The sequence below is a fragment of the Pteropus medius genome, unplaced genomic scaffold, assembly GCF_902729225.1.
Source record: "Pteropus medius unplaced genomic scaffold, Ma_sr-lr_union100, whole genome shotgun sequence".
Classification (NCBI taxonomy): domain Eukaryota; kingdom Metazoa; phylum Chordata; class Mammalia; order Chiroptera; family Pteropodidae; genus Pteropus; species Pteropus medius.
In genome coordinates, this window is record NW_024347791.1 from 5,106,185 (window position 1) to 5,114,273 (window position 8,089).

Genomic DNA, 8,089 nt, shown 5'->3' on the forward strand with positions numbered 1-8,089 from the left:
AAAGATATGTTTTTGGTAAATTAGAAAGTAACATTTAGGACTAGACAGTAGAAGGCAACCAAAGTAATTTGTGCCGTATGAACTGTAGGAAATTATCTCACACTTACAAGAAACTTCCAATTTTTTCAAAGCCAGATCTGGAAATATACTGGCCTGGTCAGTTTGGGGAATGTACCAGAGACCCTAGGGGAAATAATTGAACTCTCTTTCCTCAAGAGTCTAGGAAATCCACTCAGTCCCTGGCTTATTCACCTGTTTGTGGGTTTTGTCATTCTGCAATCTTCCTCCCTATATTAACCCATTAATGACCTAAAAATCACCCAGAGAAAACTGATAAATGTTCAAATGTTTGCAATTAATGTTTGTTAATATTTCTAGATAGGAAGAACTAATAAGGATTTATTCAAAAACTTATAACTGACTGCCTACTTTGTGCCAAGTACTTTCCAGGTACTTGGGATATAGCAGTGACAGTCCTTGATGTTGTGGCACCTAGGAAGCAGACACTAAATAACAGACCAGCAAATACATAGCATAACAGTCAGCAGAAATGCCAGGCGGTAGGAGGTGCTAAGAAGAAAAATTAAAGGGAAAAAGTAGTCAAAGAGCTACTTTAGATACCAAGAAAAGAGAAGATGTCACTGAGGAGGTGACATTTGAACAGAAACTCAAAGGAGGGAGAAAGTGTCAGTGGTCCAGGCAGAGGAAACAGTGGGAGCCAAAGTCCCTGCAATAGGAATGGCTTTGCATGTTCATGGCCAGTGCAACTAGAGAACAGGAATGGGATATGGGAAAGGTAAGGAGGTGGGAGAGAAAGCCCACAAGAGATGAAGATAAACAGGAATGGCAAATGCTGTATAATCATGGGTATCTCCACTATTCAGTGTCACAGTGAATCTAGAGGTCAGCAGACTGGTTCCCTGTCTCTCAAGCTAACCTTACAGAGAACCCTAGAGGAAGATGGGCCAGCTTATAGGTCAGTGGGAGGATTTGGGACTGATTGAAGCTGACAGGCACATGATGCAATGCTCGAAATCATGAGTAATTATGGACTGAATGTGTCCCCCAACATTTATATGTTCAAATCCTAATCCCCAACGTGCTATTAGGAGGTGCAGCCTTTGGGAAGTGATTAGGTCAGGAGGATAGAGGCCTCTTGAATGGCCTTAGTGCCCTTATAAAAGGGACTCCAAAGAGCTTTCTTACTGTCTCTTCCATGTGAGGACACAGTGAGAAAACAGCCATCTGTAACCTAGAAGAGAACCCTCACCAGAACCCCACCATGATGGTACCCTGATCTCAGACTCCTGACCTGCAGAACCATGAGAAATGTATGTTGCTTCCAAGCCACCCAGTCTATGCTATCTGTTATAGCAGCCTGAACAGGCAATGACAGTAATGTTTAAAATTTGCAAATTAGAGCAACGATGAGATATAACTGTTCTACCAACTATCTGGCAAAAATTAGAAAGCTGAATAATATCAAGTGTTGGCAGAGACACAGGCAATGGAAGCCTCATGGATAGCTGGTGTGATGGTATACAAGTGTAGCCACTCAAAAACAATCTGGAATTACTCAGGCAAATTAAATATCTGATACATCCTATGACCTAGCAGTCCTGTTCTAGAATTCACATATTCTATGGAAATTCTTTTGTGGAAAAAAGACCACAGCCTAGGAATTTAAAAACAGGACTTTCTAAGAACTGCATTGCAGAAATAAAGGAAGTACTCACCAACCAGGGCCTAGGGGACACCACATCCTGCTTCCATGTCACATCAACACTATATATGTTCTTTTGACCATAAGTACAGCCTGCAGTCCCTCCGGGAATTGCCAGTGGGGATCTCATACATACTGGAGGGCTGGGCCACTTACCTGCCAACAGCGAGGTTGACTACCACCCCTCCCTCAGGGGTCAACCCACCTCCCCAGAATGTGTAGGGCCAAGACAAGGGTACAAATAGAGGCCTACGCACCATGTTTAAATATTTAAAATTTATAAATCAAACAAATATGTTCTATCTTGACAAATATACCTTCTTCACAACCTAGAAGGCAGCATTTGAACTTAGAATTCTTGGGTTCCCCAGGGCACAGAGGAGAGAGCTCCCAGAGAGAAGCCTGTTCCTCCGTCCTGCGCGTGCTGGGCTCCAGTCTGCACCAGGAGACTTACCTGCACATGTGTGGACACCTGTCCTGCATGGCCAAGCTCCTATCATACTCCCCTCTCCCCATTAACAGCTACCATAGGGCCACCCCTCAGGCTTAGCAGCACTTTAAAAAAATTTTTTTAAGAAAGACCTAAGGAAGAGGCCTACACAAGCCCTAATAGGTGAACTTGAGATAATCTGAGGTCCAGCATTCATAGGTGAGCATGTCTCCTTGACCCTGTGGACTCTTTGTCTCATGAGGTATGACACAGCCAGAAAGAAAAAGGCCGGAGTGGAGCCCTCTAAGGGAGGGGACCAGGGAGAGGCGCCTCCTGCCTAGGTACGAAGGTGGTACATTAAGAAAGGTAAGTGGGGCCAGGTTGTGATGGGGCCTTGGATACCATGTTGTGGAACGTAGACTTTACTTCTTGAGCAGCAGGAAGTCCTGATGGGTTTCAAGCAGAGCTTTACAATAATAAAACTAGACATGATAGGAGTAGAACCATTTCGAGACAAAAGTCAAACTGTCCAAAATACTAAAAGATATCACTTATTAGCTATGGAGCCTTGGTTGATTCTACCTAATCTCTCTGGGCCTCAGTTTCCCCATCTGTAAAACAGGTGGATTGGACAAGGTTAATAATCTCAAAAGTCCCTCTGTCAGTACATCAGATTTTTTTGTCTGTAAAATAAGTGAGTTGAACCAGATCAGGGATTCTTAACGTGAACTCCACTGCAGGGTCTTGCCTCCCCCACCCCCACCACCCCAGACCATCTAAACCAGGATCTCATTTTTTAAAGCTCCTCTAGGTGTTTCTAACTGCAGCTAAGGTTAAGAACCCCTAAACCTGATGATACGCTTCAAGACCCCTTTCCCACCTCCACCTGAATTTTTCCATCTGTAAAAAGAGTACTTTGGGCAATACCATCAGTCTCTCAACTTCACTTATTTCTGGAGCTCCAGACTCAGTGATTCAGAGAAGCAGGGCTTTGTCAGAGGAGGAACCAGGCTCTGAGGGAGGCCCTGGTCATGGAGGCACCTGCATTTACGTGACGTTGTGGGCCGGAGCTGGGGTTTGAGGCCTGGGCAGACAGGTGCTGCTCATGAGAACCAGGCCCCCAGATGGAGCGGCCAAGGTTGGGACTTGGCACAGAGGAGGACACTTCTCAACCAGCGTGAATGTTCTGATGTTTCCTGGCATCTCCTCTGCCCCGCCAGGCACCTGCGGGCTGGGACTTCTTGGCAGGTGAGGAGGAGCGAAGAGAATAGGGCTTTTCTCGAACTGTTCCCCAGAACAACATCACTTGACATCTGGGGAGACAAGGGGTGGAAAAGACAAGCCACTGCGTGTTCCTCCCAGCCTGTGAAAGCCTTGTGGTGGGGAGGCAGGAAAGGGAGTTTGTGTTAAAGTGCCACTTTGCAGCCCGACGTCCGGAGCTTAGCATGTTCCGGGCACTGTGAATGAGACCAGCTGACGCTTTGTATCAAATGTAAAGTGGCCTCTTTTCACATGGCTGGCACTGGAGGCTGATGACCACTCGGGTAGGATCCAGAGCTCTCCAGGAGCTTGGCAGGGCCGAGCATGGGCCCTGAATTGCGGCTCTGTGGGGCGGCAAGGACAATGCCGCCCGCGCTGAGAAGTTGTCACCGTAGAGCAGGGTTCTCAAACATGGAAAGGATGAAGATCTGTTAGGAACCAGTGAGCTGCTTCTGTCTCCTTCCACCCCCTCCTGGAGCCCAGGTCTCAAGTGCAAGGACCACAGGTTCCACACAAGACTGAGACATGAAGTCTCAGTTCTGGAGACTGGACACCAAACTGTTGAGATGTCCAGGACAATCCAAGGTTCACGTAAACAGGGAAGAGTCCAGAACTCAGGGTTGTCCTTGAAAATCTGAGGTTCAAATTCAAGTAGTATCCACCACATTTTTTTTGATGAATGAAGCAGAAATTTTATTTCCGAGCTCTTCAAAGATTATTAAAAATAAAAAGTATCCTTTTAAAAGCGTCTCAAACTAAATCAAAGGCATATCATCAAAGTCAAACATTTGTCACAGAACGCTTTTGGGTTATAATGTTTTCACATTATTTCTTTTTAACCAGTTGCAACGTTCTGTAGGTCCCATTTTAAACATTTTTTAAAGGCATGAAATAATGTATTTTTAAAAAGTACAACCGCAACTATAAAGCAGAGGAACTTAAGAAGATAAAGATCAAATCTCCTTCATGTACCAGATGGGGCAAGCTAACACGGCATTCATCTTTCCAAACAAGTTTGTTAAGAAACAGCTTCCACGTGCAGTGTTATTAAATAAAACAATCTTCTCATTTAGAAAAGCCAAGACGTTATTCGATTAGTAAAGCCTGTTCTCCCCCAAATTTTGTACTTGCTTGCCTTCATATAAATATTTTAAATCCATGAGAAAAGAATAAATCTTGTTATAGTATAAAAAATCTTAGGAACAACACATTACCAATATTCGATTTAAAAAAAATTGTTTTTTTCTTAAAATGTAAACATTCAGTAAATAAAACATATATGATATTCCAGATATAGAAACACTAGTCATTTACTTAATGAAAGAGATGTATTTTGATATATTTGGTGATAAAGTTTTTGTCTGTCTGAAAGCATGTCATCAAAAGAACAAGGTCATTATTTAAAAGTTTACTCTTTCGGTGTTTCCTTGTTTGAATTGATTCATCAATTTCTGTAGAATTTTGGCTATAGTACCAGGCCACAGGAAAAGTCTGGAATATGTAAAAGTTCTTTGGCTAGAGAAAAGTGCTTCTGGAGTCGTGGAGGCCAACATTCATCACTGTGCTTGAAAGTGGTCCTTAGGAAACTCCCCGAGTCCTGAGGGGAAAGCCTAACATCTGGGCTTCCGGCTGGGATGCTCGGCCCAGCAGGGCACCCTTGCAGGCATTCTGCATGCAGTACTGTTGCAGCTCTGCAGTTGCCTGAGACCTTGATCTTTTCCACACTGGCTTCCAGTTTGAGCTGATCCACCAGGTGGGTGCTGGCCTCCCAGGATGGATGAACCAGGCTGGGCTGAGCCTTGAGACCTTCATCCCTGATTTATACCTTCTCTGTGCCAGTTCATTGTCTAATATCTTTAAAAACTCACCTGGGATGATGTTATGGGCTGAATTCTCCCTCTCCTCAAATTTTCATGTTTGAGTACTAAGCCCCAATAGCTTAGGATGTGACTGTATTTGGAGATGGGGCCTTTCAAGAGGTAATTAAGTTAAAATGAGGTCATCAAAAGTGGGTCCTCATCCAATATGACTGTATCCTTATAAGAAGACGGCATGGACAACACAGAGGGACAACCATGTGAAGACACAGAGAGAAAATGGCTATCTACAAACCAAGGAGAGAGGCCTCAGAAGAAGCCAACCCTGCTGACGCTTCGATCTTGGACTTCCAGCCTCGGAACTGTGAGAAAATTAATTTCTGTTGCTTAAGTCACCACTGCGCGGTATTTGTTACGGTAACCCTCACACACTATTACAGGTGGAGACCGTGACTTCTATTTTACAGCTGAGGAAACACTGAGGTTTAGGAAAGTAAAGCACCTGGCTCAGTTTTGTACAGCCAGGATTCGAACTCCGCTCTAATACCAAAACCCAAGCTTCTCCCACTAGGCTATGCTTTCTGTAAATCCAGGGAGAAAGAGTAATGTGCCCACTGAAGAACTTGATACTGAAGGGAGACAGAGGTGGAAGAACTTGTTTGTGGCCCTCAACTTGTGATATGGAGACATTTTTGGTGTCTGAGACTTCATAAATTTCGCTGAGGCCTCCAGGAAGGGTTTAGAAAAGTGAGAGAGAAAAAAGTGAGAGATCGATTTGTTTCTATCTTAATCAGGGTTCAGGTGATTACCAGAAGCAAAAACCTATTCTCTCTACTTAATCAAAAAAGAATCAATGTATGGGAAAGATATGGGGGCACTTCACGGCCTCCAGGGGCAGGAAAGGACCAGAGCTAGAAACTGCGGTAGCCTCTCTGCCACCCTGCATTTGATAGATGCTCAGAGTTTCTGTGGGGAGATTACCCAATTCTCTGCTGACTGAAGACTTTGTGACATTTCACATTTGTAGAGATTTGTGACATTTCCCATTTGGCAGCACGGAATAAGAAACGTGTGGTTCTAAGACACAGCTAGAGTGGAAGGCCCACGGCTTTGGGACCTAGGACAGGCTCAGGTTTGCAGGAAGGCTGCAGCCCATTTACTAGCTAAGTTATCTTGAGAAAGCTTTGTTGCTCTGAAACTCAGTTTTCCTCACTGGAAAATAAGGATAATGAAGCCCGTTTTAAATGTGTCAAAGAGGCACAGTGACTGGCACTTAGTAAATGTCAAATGGACTTAGCTGCCTCCTCCGCTTCTTCCTGAGATGGTGGTGGAGGGGTATCTGCTAGAGACCCCCTGTGGGGTTATCCTCACCCAGGAGTTCTCAGTGTGTGACACTACAGAGGTGACCCGCAGGCTGTAACTAGGGGATTCCAACTGTCACTTCAGAGCGGTGATGTGAACTACTTCTCTTTGGGCTTAACCCTTCCCCGGGGTAGGAACCTATACTACCTTCTCTTCACCAGAATGGCTTCTTCCCCTGCTTGAAGCCCTGGGACTCTGGCTAGACTTTTGGTAGAACTAAGTAAAAAATCCGTTGTACAATTTTTATAGATAGGAGGAAAAAAAGGGGAAGAGGTGGTTTTGTATATTACTCTAATGAGCAAAATCAGGAAGTAATGCAAACCACATGTGACCCGTTTTAAAATTCTTCTCTGATAGTCTTCTTACCTATCATTTTGTGATGCCCAGGACTGCCCCTCCCCGCAAGAGATAGGCAGATGTTAGTGTGTGTGTGTTTTTCCCCACCGAGGAAAAAATGGGTGCGCAGAGAGTTAATGGGCGTGCCCAAGAACAGAGTTAATTAATGTCCAGTCAGACAGAGGATACAGATGTCCTAAGTGCTGGTTCAGTTTCCGAGTCTAATTCTGCTTCCCCCGCCCTCACTCCCTCCCTGAGTGGGCCAGCCGCTCGAGACAGCTCCCTCTCACTCTCAGTTCTCAGGAAGAGCCTGATGCTGGGCAGGAAGCTGAGTTACAGAGCTCGCTGCCCTGTGTGCACAACAGGAGCCATCAGGAGTGCAAAGGTTTGGCTCAAGAGCTGCCAACAAGGACTCTGCTTTCTGTTTCACCTGAGATGGGGTCCAAGTACCTCAATGACCCAATCTGTAAGCCCTTGGGAAAACAGAGGAGGGAGAGAGGGGATGGGAACAATAAGAACTTATACACACCACTGTAGAGGGTGTAAACCGAGACATCTACTTTGGAAAACCATTTGCCATTATATACTCTGTTGGAAACATCCATATCCTCTGGCTCAGTGTTTCCACTCGTGGGTGCATAACCTACAAAAGTGAGCCCCAAACCATGAGGATACATGTACAAGAATGTTCGTAGGACCATTATGTGTAATAACCTCGACCTGGAAACGACCCAAATGTCTAATGACTATGGAGGAAATAAATTGTGGTAATCGTGGAATGGAATGCCACACAGTGATGAAAGTGAGCACATCACAGATATATTCAACAGCAAGGATAAATCTCACAATGTTAAAGGAAAGAAGCCAGACCCCGAAGAATTCTTACAGTGGGCTTCCATTTATGTAAAGTTCAAAAATAAGCAGAAGGAAATCTCTCTGTTTTGGGATGCACACTGACTAGGGTGGTAAAATTATAAAAAGGCATGGAAATGGTCACGGTAAAAGACAATAGTTATCCTTGGAAAGGAGTTCTGGCAGTGTTCTCATCTCTTGACTTGGAGTTTCACGGGCACGCCCTTGAGGATGATTCACTAAGCTGTACCTTTGTGTTTTATGACTCTCTGCATCTGTGCTGTCCCCTCTCCCCTGTCCCAGCACACT